Raw genomic sequence first — 18,835 nt, 5'->3', positions numbered from 1 at the left:
TCTGGGTAAAGAACAGAGTTAAACCAACAAAGTAGCAAAGCTGGGTTTAAGGATAGTCACAGAACAGTGAGGACCACCCATTGGCAGAAAAGAATCACAATGATTTAAAAAGAAAAAAAAAAAAGAATATCCTCGGGGGGAAAACTGCATTGAAGTTCATTCTATTGTCTCAAGTCTTGGAAAGCTTTTAAAGTTATTATTTTATGCCATGTTCTCAAGTGCAATCTCAACAAAGAAATGACTGTCTCCCAGAAAGATTGGACCAAGAGAAATTAGGGAATTAGAAGATCAAGACGGTAGCAAATAATCACTCACCAGAACAAGAACAAGGAGAGAGAAGCATCATCAGAAACTCAGAGTAATATTTCAGAACGGGTTTTGCCCAAGGTCAGTATTCCCTTCACAGACCTGCCCCAGGTGACAGAGCTGGAAAGCAGGAGACAGGTAGTTTCAGAATTAAAGCATTATCTCTTATTCTTCTTTCCTGCAGATCGCAGTTTTTAAAGATGTTTTTCTGGCTAACTCTTTAGTAATAGGGAGCAGCTGATGTGTTATGCTGTTTCTCTCCTATGGGAATATGTAGTTTACTGGCAGAGAAACACACACACACACACACACACACACACACGTCATGCAAGTGAATGGATGAGGGTGAAGGAATCGTGATTGGCCATGAAGAAGGCTCAGAAGTTACCCATGGAGATGAAGCACGCAGATTTAATTTAATATTGATTTCAGGTTTGGGAGGAAGAAATCGCTCTTGCCACTGAGCGTGGTGTCATTCAGCGACCTCTATTTTCTCATTCTGACCAGGACTCTGCTCTCCTCCAGGCCCCTCCCCACATGCACGTGTCTCATACTGAGGGCATTTTGAGGAGCTGTTTATTCATTCTAAGGCGATGAAGAGTGGCATAGAAAGCGCATCCAGTCAAAAGCACCTCTGTACAGTGACCAGGAAATCTCAGACAGATGAATTTCCTGAATAAGATGCTTTTCTTTCCCTACCTCATCAGGATCTTCTCTGACAAGCTTATCGCTTGTTCTTAAATGATCTTTAAGAAGAATTCACCCTGGTTTTTGCCTCCTCCGCAGGAAGGGGATGGGTGGTAAGATAACCAATGCCTGCATCAAACACTGGGTTACCTATTTCTGGTGCGTGTTTTCTTTTCAAGTTTTGAAAAAGGCAACATCATTCAGTGCCAGGCTTGTGTCACACGGCATCTTCCTATGTCTCTGTCAGGGCACACACTCACCCATTCATCTCCTCACTGCCTGACCCCCTGAAAACAGTGTGACTGACAAATAAATTGTGCCAGGCAAGGGACAGGTGGGTTAGCTGAGCTTGGGGCCCTGCCAGTCCTCCCATCATGTAATAAGAAAGCTCTCAAATAAACACTGTATGATTTAATTGAATCTGAGCGAGGAGATACGGTTTTTACAGAAACTAATTACGGCAGGCAGCCTGGCATATTAGTGCCGTAAATCTCGCTGATGTCAAGCCCTTGAGCTGTTGCCATGTTGGTTTATTTTCCCTCTGTTTCCCTCTTCCCATGCTTTCTAGTGTTCCCCCCCCCCCCCACTCAGTCTATTTCCACTTAGGTTCATCCCTCCCTCTTCTTCCCAGTATGTTGAGACCTTGACCAGAGGTTCAGTACTTGTAGCTGAATGATGCCTGCTTCAGGTCCATAACCATATGTGGTTCTGTGTATGTATATGTGAGTGTGTGTGTGTGTGCTGGCCTTTCTGTCTGCAATGGACGTGATGATTCAGGATGGAATGGTATAGTAAGTCACTATGGCAGGTGGGGTTGGGGAGCGGGGGCAGTGGCTAAAAAAATGATTCAGGCTTCCTTTCTTCAAATAGCTTGTCACAGGTGATACTGGGGGTGGTAGTGTTGGCGATAAAAAGGGGAAGAGGAAAGTTGTGTAAACAACTAGTCTTGGAAACATCAGGCCGGATGAGGCACAATCCATGGATCATGAGAATGCAGACGGAGGAGTTTAATTCTGACTAGGCTAAGCTTTCACTTCTGTCCGTCCGTTAGGAACAGAACACTTGATTAAATATTATGAGTGAGTGAACTCGTAATTACATTTATTACTTACTTAAGAAGTCTGGAGCTAAGTGGTGTCGGAGACTGTTCAGTCACTTGATGATCCTTCCATGTTTTTTCCATCCTTCTTTGCCATCCTCAGTGTTAATGGCCTTTTGTTTGTGACCTTAAGATGGCGGCTGCAGGTCCAGACATTGCATGTGCATCCCAAGCTTAAAGAAAGGGGCAAGGGCAAAAGACTTTCTTTTTATTAGGCTACAGATTTTTGTCTTTAAGAAACAAGTTTTTTCTTCAGGCTTCAAGAAAATTTTCCTTATATCTCCCATGATCTGACCTGGGCGGCTAGCTGTAAGGAAGGACAGGAATGTGAGTAGCTAGCGGAGGCGAGTGAAAGGGCCATGAGGTATTCCCCAGGGATGCATGAAGTGTTACTCTCTTAAAATTGAGATTCTGTGAGAAAGGGGGAATGGGACTGGGAACAACAGCTGGGTTGGTCAACCTGTGGCATCTGTCATACTTTCCTTTAGTATATTTGAGAAAAAGGATATTTGTCTTACTATAGTTACTGAGCTGAGCCCTGCATTCCACCAGCAGATGGTCCTCACATGGATACCCTTCTCTGCCATTTGCTTTGTTGTTAGTCACCACCATAGTTCTTCCAACTACGGTTCTCTTGGAATAATATTGCTTCTTCTACACACGCCTCCACATAGGATTTCAGATGAGACAGCCCTGGGTTCAGATCCTATCCCAGATGTACCGTTCTCTAGCATCGTGGTCTTGGGCAAGGTGCCTAACCTCTTCACTCAGTAAAAATACACATAGTGACTTGTGTCTCATTGAGTGGCCAAGAGCATTAAATAATGAATGTAAAGTGCTTTGCACTGTGCCTGGCCCGAGGCAATGCTCAATAAATGAGAGTTTTCTCTTTTCTCCACATTTAAAAAATAATAATGGCTAGCACTTACTGAATGCTTACTATATAGCCCAGCACACTTCTTCTTCTTTTTTTTAACAATTTATTTACTTGACAGAGAGTGTGCATATGTGGGGAGAAGGGGCAGAGGGAGAGAAGCCCAAGCAGTCTCTCAGCAGAGCTTGGAGCTTAATGTTGGACTTGATCCCAGGACCCTGAGATCATGACCTGAGTTGAAACTGAGTTGGAGGGGCACCTGGGTGGCTTGGTGGTTGAGCATCTGCCTGGTTAGTGTCTGCCTTTGTCTCAAGTCTTGATCCCGGGGTCCTGGAATTGAGTCCAGCATCAGGCTCCCTGCAGGAAGCCTGCTCCTCCCTCTGCCTGTGTCTCTGCCTCTCTCCGTGTGTGTTGCATGAATAAATAAATAAAATCTTAAAAAAAAAAAAAAAAAGAAAGTGAGTCGGGAGCCACCTAGGCATCCTTGCCCAGCACAGTTCTTAAAGCCTCATGCCAATTAACTCATTCAACCCCCACAGCAACACAGTGAGGTCTACAGATGCATTATGTCCCTTAACAGCTAAGGGAATGAGGGACAAAAGTAAATTCGTCTACAATTCCAGCCATGGTAAGAGGCAGAAAAAAGATTGAATCTAGGCAGTTGGTCTTGAACCTGGGCACTGCCCACTGTGTGTACCTCCTCTCACACACAATCTGTCTCTCCTGAGAATGGATTCATGCTAGGACCAAAGCTTCCTATTAGGTGGCAGACGCTGACCAATGGGCAGCTTGAATGATCACAGTTGTGTGGTCACGGAGAATGGTGGGTTCTTCCAAGACTGAGTGCTGTCCGAGGAGAGGAGCACAGTGGGAGAGCAAAGTCACATAGGGGTGTGAGGAGACGTAGTGGTCAACACTACACAGCAGGCTTTACCCCATCCCTGGTGTCCTCACCCTTGTTGTGAGGACATACATCTCATTGTGCCGCAAGAGCACCCAGCTCCCTGGGCACGAAGAAGCAGGGAATGGAAGTCTTCTGCTTCCAAAGAAAGACAGCTCTGGGCAGTTAGATAATTTTCCAGGTGGGAACTGTTGAGAGAGGGAAAAGATCAATATGAGAACCCAAGAGCACGAAATCACTTTGATATCTCCCTGGGTACAGCTTTTCTAATGGAAACAAGACAAAGCCTTGTTCTATGGAGGAATATGGTCATTTTTTGGCTTCTGAAAAGCCTCCTCAGACTCATTGAACGATTCCAATCCGTGGACATAGGCTATAGCATGAGGCTCCCCATGGAGCCCTGGAGCTCTAACACCTTTTGGTCTAAGGTCCCGGAAAACCAAGGGAGAGAAAAGATCTGAATAGAGAACCGAATCCTTGCTCTGCTGGCTATCCTACATTGAAGTCATTTCGATTTGATTTTTGGATGGTGACATTTTTTTTCTGTAAGGGAACCATGGAGCCAAGCCTTAGTACCTGCATTAATATGCATTCTATTAAAAGAAACAGATGAATCTCAAGCCATGCTGGAAAGGTGGTTGGATAAAGACAGAGCATTTTTTTTTTAAAGGGATTACACCACAGTCCACGAGGTCAGGTGGTGGGTGGTGGGTGGTAGGATGGTGGATGTGGAGATGTTTAACAACCGTCCTCTGAAGAGTGAGATTCCTCTGCACATTCCTTCGCCTCTTTATTGCTTTGTTGCCTTTGGATTTTGTTTGTTTGAGTAAAGGATGAGCACCCACTGTAATGGGCCAGAAAGTTAATGTAGCTGAGTAGCATCAGCCTGCCTTGAAATAAGTCTCTGCATTGTAATGATGAGGTGTGTGAATTTTTTACATGCCAGGTATATAATCAGTTTCTTACTTAGACCTATCTGAGCACTGCTGAACCCTCGATAATGACAAATTTATCTTTTTTTGGACAGATTTATCATTTTAAAAGTGAATTCCTGGTGCCTTATATCATATGACATCACAGTACCATGGCTGGAACTAGGATAAAGGAGATTTAGTGCTATCCTGATTTTACAAAGAAGAAGACCTGGACTCAGAGTAGCCAAATGATTTGTAGTGGGGTAAGGACTCTGACTTCTCATCTTTGGAAACAAATCTCACCACACCATTGGGCCCTTCCCTTAAGTGGTTGGGAGGTCTCCCCAGGTCTCCCTCGGGACTCACATTCAAAATGCATCAGGAAGTTCATGTCCAGCAGAAATGAGAATGGACCCATGGATGTTTTGGGTCATCAGTCCTCTGCCTCCACAGGTCAGAGCTGCAGGTGGGTTCAGCAGGACTTTGAGAATATGGTGGCTTATTAGGAGAAATGGAGGGTGGAGACAAGGTAGTATGTCCATATTCTAGAATCAAAACCAGGGATCCCTGGGTGGCGCAGCGGTTTGGCGCCTGCCTTTGGCCCAGGGCGTGATCCTGGAGACCCGGGATCGAATCCCACGTCGGGCTCCCGGTGCATGGAGCCTGCTTCTCCCTCTGCCTATGTCTCTGCCTCTCTCTCTCTCTCTCTGTGTGACTATCATAAATAAAAAAAAAAAAAAAAAAAAAAAATTGAATCAAAACCATACTGAACACTGGAATGGACATCAGAAGTTTCCGGAGCTAGTTCTCAGGAATTAGGAAAATGATACCCTAATTCTGCCCCCAATTCCAAAGTGTGGGTTTTCCCTGCCAGCAACCAGCTGAGTGTCCTACAATTCAATTTGATTCTGAGACTCTCTACCTGGAAATAGCATCAGATCCCACAGGCTAAAGAATCAGTCCTGCAAGACTGCCTCTGTCTTCAGTTGCCAATCCTAAATCTAGATTAACTGTGTTTCTGACCAACTGCTATAAATTGGATGTTCCAATGACCTCCCCCCCACTTACATTCAATTAATTTGTTAGAGTGGTTCCCAGAGCTCAGGAAAACATTTACTTATTAGATGACTGGTTTGTTATAAAAGGATATAATTCAGGAACAGCCAGAGAGATGCAGAGAGCAAGCATGGAGAAAGGGTGCAGAGCTTGAGCCATGCCCCCTCCAGGCTCCTCGCTCTCCCTGCACCTCCACATGTTCACCAACCCAGAAGCTCTCTGAATCCTGTAATTTTGAGTTTTTATGGAAGCTTCATTACATAGGCATGACTGATTAAATTGTTGGTCATTGGTGACTGAATTCAATTCTTTAGCCTGTCTCCCCTCCCAGAGGTCAGAGGGTGAGAATTGTAAGTTCCAACCCTTTAACTATAGGGTGGGTTCCCCTAGCAACCAGCCTCCATCCTTACATTACCTAGGGCCTTTGTAAACACCATCTCATTAACATAAAAAAGATACTTCTCTGACTCCCATCACTACGTGAGTTTTTAGGGGCTCTGTATACTAGGAATGGGAAAAAACTCAAAGATTTTATTTCATACTATAAATCACAATATCACAGAGACTCAGAGGGGTGAACTGACTGACCTAAAGCCACACAGCCAGAACACCATGCATTAGAGCTCAGATCCCTCTACAGGTACCGGGTCCAGTGCACTTTTCTCAGTCCCTCACTGCCTAATGTTTTGGTTTCCTTCCACTGATTGTAATTTGTGGACCAGAAAAGTGATTAAAAGGAGACAGCGGGACATGGTGGCAAGGAGAACAGCTCTGGGGGTGGCTGAGGCCCCAGTTTGAATTCCACCTTGACCATCAGGTAGCTATGTACCTGTGAGAAGCACATTCAAGGCAGCACCAAGGGGGAATGGCAGGGTTGTACTGGCTACGACTATTCCTTTTTCCCAGAAAAATTTATTCTGGAAGCAGCGTCCAGGAGTCTTCTGTTTGCATCTTATGGGAAAAATGGGATGATCTGGCTCTGTCGAGCTGCAAGACAAAGAGAACATTAAGTTGTGGCCTCTGTAGTGGGAGGTAGTGAAGGAGAAGGGGATGGGACATGGTTTACGGGGAACAGTCAACAGTGGGATGAAATCCTGAACTTCAGGGAGTAGGGAGATGGTGGCATGCAGTCTATGGCTCAGCCTCATGTGTAACCCCGGGAGGCAGTTTTCCTACTCCTTAAGAACCAGGTAAAATTGGTCCAAGTCTCCATTTCTTGGCACTGCCAAGGTTGTCTCCAGATGTCTTCATTTACGAAGGAGGGTTTTGGACTCACTGTCATCTCAGGCACAGCCCTCAGCGTCAGCTGTCTCTGTTCCACTTGAAGGATCACACCACTCCCTATGGGTGCTATTCCTGTTCTCCCCCAACTGACCTAGGACATTGACCTCTCTTCCACAGAGCTTCCCAAGCTCCGGGCACATGCTTTTTTACTAAGAAGTGAGTTTAGGGCTGGGTCCACTGATACCAGAGCCAAGGAAAAGTCAATGGAAGAAAACAAACTGGTTGCGCCATTGTTTCTACAATAGTTTTAGTCAGAATGAATTCTTTTAATTGTGTTTTGCCCTTTTGGGCCAGCCGAGTCTGTTTTCTTCAAGACCTCCCCATGCTGTTGTTTGTGTGATGCTGGATTCCCAGAGCAGAGTGGGTGTTTAATAAATTAGTTAAGTAAAGGGAAGGACAACCGTGAATCAGGAAGCAACCACTCATATAGCCAAGAGCTTTTGCGCAAGTTTGGAATAAGAAGGAAGAACAAGCTCTTTCAGTTAACTAGGGTTTAAAAAAACCTTCTTGAATCTTTCCCTTTTCACGTGAAAGATTTTCTTACTGTTTTTTTCAGTGGAGGGTATAAGTTTCAGTATGAAACTCTAGACACTTCCCATTGGGTCATTGGGAATGGGCTGGTAAATAAATAAATAAAATACGTATAAATATATTTATAAATATATAAAAATATATTTGTGTTTGTGTTTATATTATTTATATTTATATTATGTAATATATGACTTCATAAAACTTAGAAGTATTTTCACATACATAAAATATAAATATTTATTTATTTATTTAAGTAGTTGCCTACAATCTAGGTTATCTATCCCTCCATTTACCCACTCTTCAAACTACATGGGCTGCATTCCTGAGGTTGCCTTGGGGAAAGGAGCTCCAGGGGGAACCTTTGTGGCTCAGGTCCTGATCCTGGGGTCTTGAGATTGAGTCCTGCATCAGGCTCCCTGCTGGGAGTCTGTGTCTCTCATGAATAAATAAATAAAATCTTAAAAAAAAAAAAAAAGGAGCTCTAGGATCTTAAGCCATAAGTGAGGGCACTGAAGGTTTTTTTTCTTTTCTGCTGGGGAATGTCTCTGGGCATGGACCATGCTTGTGTGTTTGCTGTGGCTCCTTATGTGAAGAGTGGAATTGTCATTACTCAGATCCTGTGACGAGTAATTGTCATTACTCAGACAACCCCTGAAGGTGTCCTGATGGGTGATTTTCAGGCAGTGTGTTTAGGAAGCATGGGCTGGCCATAGTTTCAGGAAGTCGAGCTGTGATTTCAGAAGGTGCAGAGATCAGATTAGGTACTGAGAGGATTTCACTGCTAACAGATTCTAGAAAATATCTTTTCAGGACCAGCATGGAAAAGAAGCCTCCTGTGTCAGTCCACTCTCATTGAGGGGCCAGAAGACTTAATAATAGGTCCATTGGCTCTTCCCTTAAGGCTCTGATAGATTTCAGCTGCCTTTTTTTTTTTTTTTTTTTTTTTTGATGGGGATGGGAGAGAAGGATGCTGGAGGATGGCTGGAGGAAGTTAAATACTTCCACCTGGGCTAATGTTTCCTCCCTCTGAGCTGTAACGTGAGATTCCTTCTCAGAGGAATCAGAAGTGGAAGCAATAGTTTTGGTTTGATAATTCATCATCCTGCAGGTGGGATCAGAGGATGACATAGAAAAATCACACAGGGCCATGAGGAAGGTGGGGAAAATCCATTCAAGATGTCCATTACGGTGTGCGAAGAGTCAAATTGATTTCTGCAAAGTCACTTTGTATGATCTTCTGGAAGGGTGTGTTGAACAGCCGCTCTATTCAAATAATGCCCCTGAATATTTTCATCAGTGGGTGATGAGAAACTCAGGAGTTTCTCCAGTTGCCTGGAGTTCCTTTAAATGGAAGAAGTGTCACCCCACCCTGATCCCATGTCACAGATGAAGAGATTGCACTTGGAAGAAGACATTTGTTTACAAGGCAGAGAAAGAGCTCAGAGAGCCATTTAAATCAAATCAAGCCTTGGTTCTTGTTCCCATTACTGTCTTCCTGCCTCTGTGGCTGGGGTTGACGGGGGCACTGAGAAGGGGTGACATGCCAGGCGGACATCTCATTGGTGTTTTATTTCCTCAAGAGGCCTCAGCCAAACTGTTACAGCAGAACAGATTGATACAGACCCCTGCCTCCTGTCGAGTTCTAACTGTGGAGAACTACCGACCCCTCTCCAAATATGGCATCCTCTTTGTTGATTTGTGCCCCTGCATGGTCTCTCTGTCTAGAATCCCCATCCTGATTCTCTCTTCTGGGTAAGGCCCTATTCATTCTTTAAGGCCCTGCTCTGTGGCTGACCCTCCTAGGAAACCACTGAGGCCTCAGCCTCTTTCTAACACCCCTTCCGTAGCCCATCCCCCCAGACCTTGTTACTATCTGAGCAAGTACCTTCCTATCTCCCTGTCCTGTGTGCACAACATGAGGACAGTGACCTGGGCCTTTTGATTTCTAGGGGCTCCCACCTTCACAATACCTGATACTTAAAATAAACTGAAAAAGCACCAGTCACATAACAACTCCCACAGAAACCCATATTAATTCATGCTCATTACGCCTAACCTCTTGAGGGGGTTGCTGGGAACTCACAGAAACAAAGCCCAAACACTGAGGAGTACTGAGTCTGTCGGCAATTTACATTCTCATTCCACTTTTTACTCTTTTTACCGTGTCAGGCCCTTTCCACCCACCATCTCATTTACTCCTGACAACGGCACTACAAAGTAGGTGTTACTGTCCTCATGATTACTTTACTTTGGGGAAACTGGGATAAAAAAGATTATATGCTTGGCTCAGGGTCATGGAACTCCCCAACATGGCAAAGCCAGATTTGGACGTTAGTTGGCTGAAGGCTAAAAGTGGCTCTTGACCACTGAGCTGGATTACCTTTTAACACATCCATCACAGCATGTGTTTAAGTGGTACAATGATGGCAGGGGTGGAGGGCCCTGGGATGGGGGTGCCTCAGCCTGGGTTGAGCAGTTGTTTCTCCTTCAGGCTTAGAGTAATATTCCTAAATGGGGTCAGGCCTGGGGGCTTGCACTAGTGCTGTTTGGGTAATTTCTTTGGAAAGGTACCCATGCGCCCCCAGAATCAGAGCATCTATGGTGTCTACAACCAGCAGTGTCATTAATTAAGACCAGGTATGATGGTCTTCACACACACACACACACACACACACACACGTACACGTGAACACATGCTCATTCCGCCAAACAACTGCTTACCGAGGCCAAGCAATTCTAGAGACTCCAGAATCTTTCACAGTATCAAGGGGAAAGGTCCTGTGTGGGGCCAGGCAAGACGCAGCATAGGCGACTCCAGAACAACACCAGTAAGAACAAGCCCCAGGGGGCCAAGTGCACGGCTCCTGCCTTGTGTTTGCTCAGATTTCTGAGCAGGAGTTTGGGGTGGGAGGGGAGAGGCTTCTAGCCGTTCTGCGCCAGCCCTAGGCAATGGTCAGAGCCTGGGATTTGTCTGGGCTTTGCAACCCTGGAGGGCTTTGCTGCTTGCTGCAGACCCAAGAGCTGCCAGGAGGCCCCAGAAAATGCTTGAGAACAAAGAGGCAATAAACACACTCTGAACCCTTTTACCAACTGGCTTCATCCCAAACCAAAATGAGAAATGAATTGTTGGGGTAAGCTTGTGTGTGTGTGTGTGTGTGTGTGTGTGTGTGTGTGTGTGTGTGTGTTTGTCTTAAGCTGATGGGAAAGGAAAACAGTTTTAGATGGGAATAGTCAGTTTGGGCCATTTAAAGTTATGGTCAAATGAATATAGCCAATTTAATTTTGATAAATTGCTCCTTCCCAAAAAGCTGCTCTGATAAGCTATAAAATCTTAGCACCTCAAATTTTCATAAGTACAACATTTCCAGGGGAAAGGCAAAGCGTTTGCTTAACTTGAAAATGTATTTTCTGAATAGGGAAGCTCATCGTTATCATCATCATCTTCATCCTTTATTAAGCACAGTTTATGAACTAGGCAATCTTCTGGAAGCTTACAGATATTATCTATCATTTTTATAACAACTCCATTGGGGTGCCATCCTTGACTCCATTTTATTCAGGACAAATTGATGTTCAGATACTCACTTTGTTCAAGATCACGCTGTTGGTACTTAAATTTACGTCTTTCCGAGTCCAAAATCCACACTACTTCTGCTATACTTCCTTGTGTGCAAATTATTTGTTATTACTAATACAATGTCCTAGGGCAGATCAATATTCAGCAGTTTGATATGGGGATGACTGTCTTCTCAATACACTGGCTTTTCGTAGAGAACTTCAGGTGGATGGGCTGTTCCCTAAGCGTGGATCCAGGAGGCAGGGGCTGGATTCCATTTCTGGTTCTCAAGGACTTTTTCCATTCTTTTTTTTTTTTTTTTTTGATAAGCTAAATATGATGCCTCTTGCCTTTATCCCTGTTTCATAAGACTCGGTGAATTCATATCTGCAAGTCACTCCTAATATCTAACCATTAGGTAGTCACACATTTTGCTAGTTGCTTTCTTTGTTTTTGAATAAGTCAGACCATATACACTTTGTTATTAACTGAGCTGAAGTTTTTGGAGGGGTCTTAAGTGAGGAGATTGGCATGGTCAGCTCACCCTCTGGAAAGCTTTTTGAGGTCTTCCTCTCACAAAGGGCTCACTACTAGGGAGGCATCAGTGCGTCCAGGAGGTTGCTTGTCCCAGTTTTGTAGGAAGAGGGTCAACCCAAGAGAAATGTGGGAATGTAGCTTCACTCTTTTGGTAGCACAGGTAAGTCTGAACAGAAAAGTCACACTTCATATGAAATAATGGAAGCAAAACCAAGTACTGATGAGCAGTTGACCTTTTAACAAAACAATAACAAAAAACAACCAAGAAAACTTTCAGAACTTTTCTAATATGATTATTTGACCAAAATAAATTTTAGATATATCTGTTAAATTGTTGAATATGTGCCAGACTTCTGTGAGGACAAAGGAAAAGTATAATCAATGGGAAGATCTATACTCAATGATATTTAACATTATTCAGCATTTTTTTAAAAAAAGAATTTTATTTATTTATTTGAGAGACAGTGTGTGTGCTTGTACAAGCAGGGAGAGGGGCAGAGGGGAGAAAGAAGCAGATTCCCCGCTGAGCAGGGAGGCCTAGGGAGGGCTCAATCCCAGGACCCTGGGATCATGGCCTGAGCCTAAGGCAGATAATTAACCAATTGAGCCACCCAGGCGTCCACATTCAGCACTGTTTTAAGGAGATTTATACAATGAAACCAATAATCCCCACAACAATTATGATCCTTTTCCAGATGAGGAATCTGGGTGCAGACAGAGAAGTCAAGCAACTTGTCCAAACTCACTAAATGGTTCTTTGACTCCATTGTTCATACTTAGTTCATTTATTCATTCATTCACTCAATATTTATTGGCTGTGATGTCTGGGTGCTATTCTCGGCACTGGAGGGAAAAGGTATGCAACCCCAAAGGTGACCCCTATGCCCCTAGTCCTTGTGTTTGAGTCAGGGGTGACTCTCAAACTGCACGTGTCATGTTTAACATAACATCCATACCTTCTGCAGCTCTGGGTGTGACAAGTCACACTTCTGAAGTGGTGGTGAATGCTGCATCTTTGTAGCAGGTATTTGTTTTAGTAAATTGATTGTACATTGTGAGTTCCACGGTAACAGACGTTGGAGCCTTTCTCTTATTTCACCTCATATGGATGTGAGTGAGAAGGTGTTTAGTAAATATTGGCTCTTTTTTAAGATTAGGAAATTATCGGTTCCTTGCAAATGAAGACTTTTGGACTAATGGAGCACAAAGTGCTCGAGTTTCAACCAGAGACAGAGGGGGACTCAGGAGGGATGAAGGCCTGAAGCAGAGCTCTCAGCGTGGATGCCTTGGTTCAGTCCTATATACACTGCAGACTGCTTTCTGGATTTGTGTGGGTTTGGTTTGAGCTGCACTCAGTAAAGGATGGGAACCGTGGGGACACTCTGAGCATCCAGAGGCCTTTCTCCCTTTGATGTTAGCTCCCAGTGCTTCTTGCTATCTTAGCAACAAAGACCTCTGAGGGCAGAGATTCTAGTCCTCTCCCTTGCCCAGTTCCTCAAAGAACTGGTTTGTTTAAGTACTTGCCAAATGTTGAATGGGTTAAGTTGAAAAGATCCCAGGACCAAGAGTCATGATAGCTAGTTTCTGGTCTTAGTAACTCAGGCCAGTTTGTCCGGGTCTCTGGGCCTCTGTATCCTCATCTATAAAATTAGGAGGCAAGTCCCCTCAAACTCAGACAATTGCAGATGCTGTTTTCCAGGAATTCTTATTTGGAACAGTAGATATGGAAAGTCCATAACTTACATTTTACCTCTGCCTCATAGCAAGCCCTATGGAAAACTCCAAATGGAGACAGCTCTGACTTTCTATAGAGTGCTGAAGGGCTGCAGGTTCTTTGTCAGGAAGAAGGAGATTTCATTATTCTTATTATTACAATCATCTATCATTTATTGAACCCTTAGAATATTCCAGGCGTTGTGCTAAGTAAGTGCTTTATGTATATTTTTTCCCCATTAATCTCTGAAACAGAACTATGATTTGGCCCTTTCATTTTCCTCATTTTATAAACAAGACAACCAAGGCTCAGAAAGATTAATTAACTCAAGCAGGCTTATAAACTAACAAGTGATAGACATGCACATGTACATGCATGTATATGGGTGTATGTATGTGCAGGTGTTGATATCTTGGAATGAGACTATCTCTTTTTTCCTTTTATTTGTCTAACTCTGCAGTGGGAAGGTCTGTCCATCCCCCAGAGAATACCAGACTCTGGCAAAGATCCATAGCTTAAACAAAACCCCTTCCTGTCAGACCCACTGTCTTAGTCCATTCAGGCTGCTATGAAAAATACCACAGACTGGGTGGCTTACAAACAACAAACATTTATTGCTCACAGTTCTGGAGTCTGGAAGTCTGAGATCAGGGTGCCAGCATGGTTAGGTTCTAGTGAAGGCCTTCTTCTGGGTCACAGATTTCTCATTGTATCCTCATTCGGTGGAAGGGGCTAGAAAGTACTGGGTTTCTTTTATAAGAACACTAATTGCATTCATGAAGTCTCCTCTTTCATGATTTAAGCACCCCAAAGGCCCTACCTTTTAATACCAGCATCTTTGGAAGTCAGGATTTCAACATGAATTTGGGGAAGGGGGGACACAGTCAGATCCTAGCCCCTGCCTAAGCCAAGCCAAAGTGTGAGGAGAACTAGATGCTTTCCACAAAGGTGAAGAGAAATGAAGGCCAAGTCCAGATCCTCACTAACTGACTTCTCTGGCATGAAGAGCCTCACTGAGCAGGGGCATCAGTGATCTGTCAAAAAAGAACCTGAAATGATTCCCAGAGGGGAAACTGGGGTTGTTAAAACTCCTGAAAATTTTTGTGACCCTTATTTCCAGTTGCTTAAAATGCCTTCCCATAAAAGACACAATTTCACTCAATTCTTCAATCTCAAGATTATAGCCATCTTCAGAGGAGGGCACATATTCAGGCACCCATCAGACCTGGATTTCAAAAGGATTTGTCTTGCTTTCTGTTAACATTAACAAAACTGCCATTGACGAAAACCAAGGGCATTAAAACCCAGGGCACATCCACCGCCATGGGGGAATTAATCAGATGATCATTTTGAGAAATGGGCCTCCTGTTGGGACACACTGGCCAGTCTCCTTAGAACGTGTCCATGATTTCATTACAAAACCATTCATTCCATCTTGTGTAGAGATTTCTCTTGGGAACTCACACATACAAAATGGCCTCTGCTGGTAGGACAGCCTTCCTTGGACAATGTATTTGCTGTGTTGTTTCACAGAAGAAACAGCATAGGCCAAAGAATGCACATATCATAGTTTGGTGGCTGGAACACCTTGGTGGAGAGCACCCAATAAACTCAGGGGTGCTGATAGGGCTGTATTTATGTCAGGTGTGGGCCCAAGGCTCCCCGCCCGCCCACTTCCTATTCACAATACCTCCATCTAGTGTCACTGGACAAGGCCTCCAGGCCTACCTACTAAATGAAATTATTATGCACCTTCTACCTGGGTTTTCAATGTGCTTTGTTTTACCACTGCTGCTGGGTGTGCAAAACAATTGTTGGTGCCTCATATGTGCCTCAGCTTTGTTCCCCTGAGCCCAGTGTAAACTCTGTTCAGCCCCTGCAGGCCTCTCTGAACCTCACAGTCTGAGTTTAAGGGGATTGGAGAGCTTGCATTCTCATTGCACACACAGGGTGAGGAGGAGCAGAAAACTTCAGTACATGGCCAAGGTTCCAGTTATTTGTTGTCAGAGCCAAGACCAGAAACTAGCGATCATGACTCTTGGTCTTGGGACCTTTGCATTTATTCAGTCCGACATTTGACAATCACTTAAGCCAGTTCTTTGAGGAACTGAGAATGGGGAGTAGAAGGGGGGGGTCTCTGTCCTGAGGAGGTCATGGTCTTGTTGCTATGACTGCAAGGAGCACTGAGAGCTAACATCCAATGGAGGGAGACCTTGAGATGCTCAGAGAGCCTCCTCATAGCATCCATCCTTCACTTAAAGCAGCTTAATCCAAATCAGCACAAATCCAGGATTCATGGAATAAAACCACTGGAGAATAAGGTCAGAGTGAGACCTGGGCCAAGGGAACCAACACGGAGCCTTCTTATTCCTTCCTGAGAGGCACGCTGAAGAGCGGCCCCAAGTGACAGCCGTGGGACTCACGGCTGGGCCTTGCCCCCCACACCAGCACCGCCTGGGATGAATCACACACCAGAGAACAACAGGGCTATTTCTTGAGAGTCATTTGTCAAGTTGACATCCCTGCCTAGAGTTATTTAGGGCTTTCTAAAGACACTTCTTTCCCTCCCTGGTGCAGGAAGCACCTGTGAGGCTGTTGAGTTGTGGTTTCGCTCAATAGCACTTTGATATCCCTTACGGCCATCAATTACCCTTCTGTCCTTGCTGGCCAGGCTTTGGCCAATATAAAGATAGGAAAACTTACAGAGGATGGTGAAGAGGAAGAGGATGGTGGGTTCTTCTGGGATTTGAGGCCAGACACTGTTTGGAGGTGGGCTTCTTGCTGATTTCTGTGGGGTTCCTCTAGGCCAGGACCGTCTGCATCCTTGGCTGGCTGGGCTTGGGACGTCACTGCAGTGTTCCTGTGAGACCAGGCCTCCCTCCTGGAACACAGCTGTGCTCCTTGCCAACTACTTAGAGAAAAAGCAGGCCTGTAGGATGAATGTAGCTGGAGCAAAACTGGTCCTCTGATTCAGGTAAATGACTTCAGGGAGAGGGAAGTTGGAAAGAAGTCAGAAGAGAAGAACGCAAGTGACCAGAAGACTTGGTGAATGGGCCTCTGTAAGTGGTTAGGGGAATCAGACTTGTTGAGCCTAGGGAAGGAAAGAGTGAGCTAAGAACCAGCTTTGATTACAGGGAGAATAATTGTGCAGAGATTAGTGGTCATTTCCACCGAAAATATGATGTGGGTTACAGATGCTGAAATTGCTGCCTGAGGATTTTGTTCAGTGTGTGCTGGCCTGTCTGGGCTATTGTATTGTTCTTATTCATGAGGTGGGGGGGTGGCTCCTTCCTTGGAGATTTGCATGAATGAAAATGACATCCTCCCAGCTGGACTGGTTTAAAGAAAGTTTTAATGGCACATGGGTCTCTTCCCTTCAGTTCACACTGCCCAATGGCCCAACTCAACCCTTATGTCTTAATCGGTTTGGCAGACTCTTGATTGGTATCCAGACATCCCACCCCTGACCCTCCAATCCGTTTTGCACACTGAGGTTCCATTAACCTTCCTTAAATTTATCTTGGGTTATGGCAATGTCCTGTTCAAAAAAAAAATGTTTATGCTTCATTTATTCCTTCAACAAATACTGAGCACCTATTGTGTTGAGCACCTATTATGTGTCTGGTGCTATACTAAGCTTTGTGCATATGCTATGGCACAAAATGCAGTACAGCCTTATGGAGGTCACTCAGTCTTCATAGCCTTGTCCCAGAATTTTTAAAGGCCACCACTATCTGGTTTTAATATGTCTTTCTGACTTTATGTCCACTGCAAAGACTTCTCTTCTATGAGCCTGGTTGACTCACCACTCCCAACTCACTGTGGGCCTTGCCCGTTGCCACTACTGATGCACTGAATACCCTCATCCAAAGCCTATGTCTCTTTGGAGTTAACACAGTCTCCCCTCCTTCAGCTGGACCTCTGTCATCACCTGGGTTTAGGAATTCTCCAGCATGTTAGCCCCCACAGTGCTTACTTAGCACTAGATACTTTCTGCCTGAGTACAGATAGCAAACTGGGCTGCTGATGAGCCTACTCTGACCACTGCTGCCTTCACTCATTGTGGGATAGGACCTGAGAGACATCATGAGCACCTGGACTTTCCCTCCCTATCCAAAGCTCTGCTGTGAGCTGTGATGGGGGTAGGCAGGTGGGGGGAGGTGAGAGGGAAGTGAAGAGGGTGAAGGGAGTGGTTGGCCTGGGCATGCAGAATGTTCTACATCATGAAGAAAAGGTCAAGGATATTACATCTCTGAGCTTAAAGGGGAGAAAGGCTCTTGAGACTGTTTAATAAAACAACCTCATTTTACAGATGTGGAAACTGAGTACCAGAGAAATGGATTTACCCAAAGTCACAAAGTAAAGTCATAGCCTGTTTTCTGATTCATCCAAAGTCACGAAGTAAAGTCATAGTCATAACATCAAGTCTGTTTCCCTTGTCCGCTAAACTATCTATCTTGTCTTTATTTGGTTCGGTGGCTAGAATCCTAAAGAACCTAACACTTCAGGACACACATGAAAGAAATAGGAAATGTGTTAGTTTCTTACTGTGGCTGCAACAAGCATAAACTTGGTGGCTTAGACAACCCAAATTTATTATCTTGCAGTTCTGTAGGTCAGAGGTTCAACATGGGTCTAATGGAGCTAAAACCTAAATGTTTGCAGGGCTTCCTTCTTCTCTGGAAGCTCCAGAGAAGAATCTGCTTCCTTGCTTTGCAGTTGCTAGAAGATGCCTCTGTTCTTTGGGTGATGGCTCCCTTCTCCTGGCTTCTGAGCCAGCAGTGGTGTGTGGAGTCCTCCTCACATTGCATCACTCCACTTCCTCTCCTGCCTCCCTCTTCTATTTTGAAGGACCCTTGGGATTACAACGGGCTCCCCAGGGTAATCTTCCTATCTTCAAGTCAGCTGAAAAGCAGCCAGAATTCCTCTTTGTCACAGAACATAACATATCCACAGTTTCCAGGGATTAGGATATAAACATCTTTGGGTTTTTTTTTTTTTTTTCCTGCCTATCACTGGAAGGGAGTAGGAAAATGAGAACAAAGATCAACTCTTTCTCTTGCTTTCTTGACTTCTCTAATTCTCTGTGGCCAGAAAAAGGCAATTTGAAGATATTTTAGACCTCTGTATTCAACCCCAGGCTTCTCTTCTCAGCTGTGATTTGGTTAGTATAGCCAAGACACAAAGAAAAGGAATAAAAATGCCAAAATTTATAGAAAAGGAGGCTCACAAATGTTGTCTAACATGGGATGAGGAGGAAGGGAAGGCTTACTAGTTTCTAAGGACTTGTGAATTCCCAGGCTTAAAGGGTATGGGCTTACATTGCCAGAGTGGGGTGTTTAAATGAAACATCCAGATGGAATCCTCTAGTACAAG

The 18,835-nt window shown here is 44.5% G+C and overlaps 1 long non-coding RNA gene across 21 annotated transcripts in view; it reads right to left on the bottom strand.

Annotated features, from left to right (window-relative positions):
- LOC144288016 (uncharacterized) overlaps positions 1-18,835 on the bottom strand; it is a 174,264-nt gene that overhangs the window by 71,928 nt on the left and 83,501 nt on the right. For 16 of the 21 annotated variants that reach the window (XR_013355960.1, XR_013355972.1, XR_013355963.1 and 13 more), the window contains 3 exons: positions 6,667-6,824; positions 3,921-4,055; positions 2,106-2,265 (listed from right to left, as the gene is read on the bottom strand). This is a non-coding gene — a long non-coding RNA (uncharacterized LOC144288016). Of the gene's footprint in view, positions 1-315; positions 427-2,105; positions 2,266-3,920; positions 4,056-6,666; positions 6,825-16,162; positions 16,551-18,835 lie in introns of all 21 variants that reach the window. The other 5 variants (XR_013355953.1, XR_013355959.1, XR_013355961.1 and 2 more) reach the window with 3 other exon arrangements.

Source organism: Canis aureus, chromosome 17, assembly GCF_053574225.1.
Source record: "Canis aureus isolate CA01 chromosome 17, VMU_Caureus_v.1.0, whole genome shotgun sequence".
Classification (NCBI taxonomy): Eukaryota; Metazoa; Chordata; class Mammalia; order Carnivora; family Canidae; genus Canis; species Canis aureus.
Note: the sequence above shows the minus strand (reverse complement) of the source record. Positions and strands in the feature narration are given on the sequence as shown.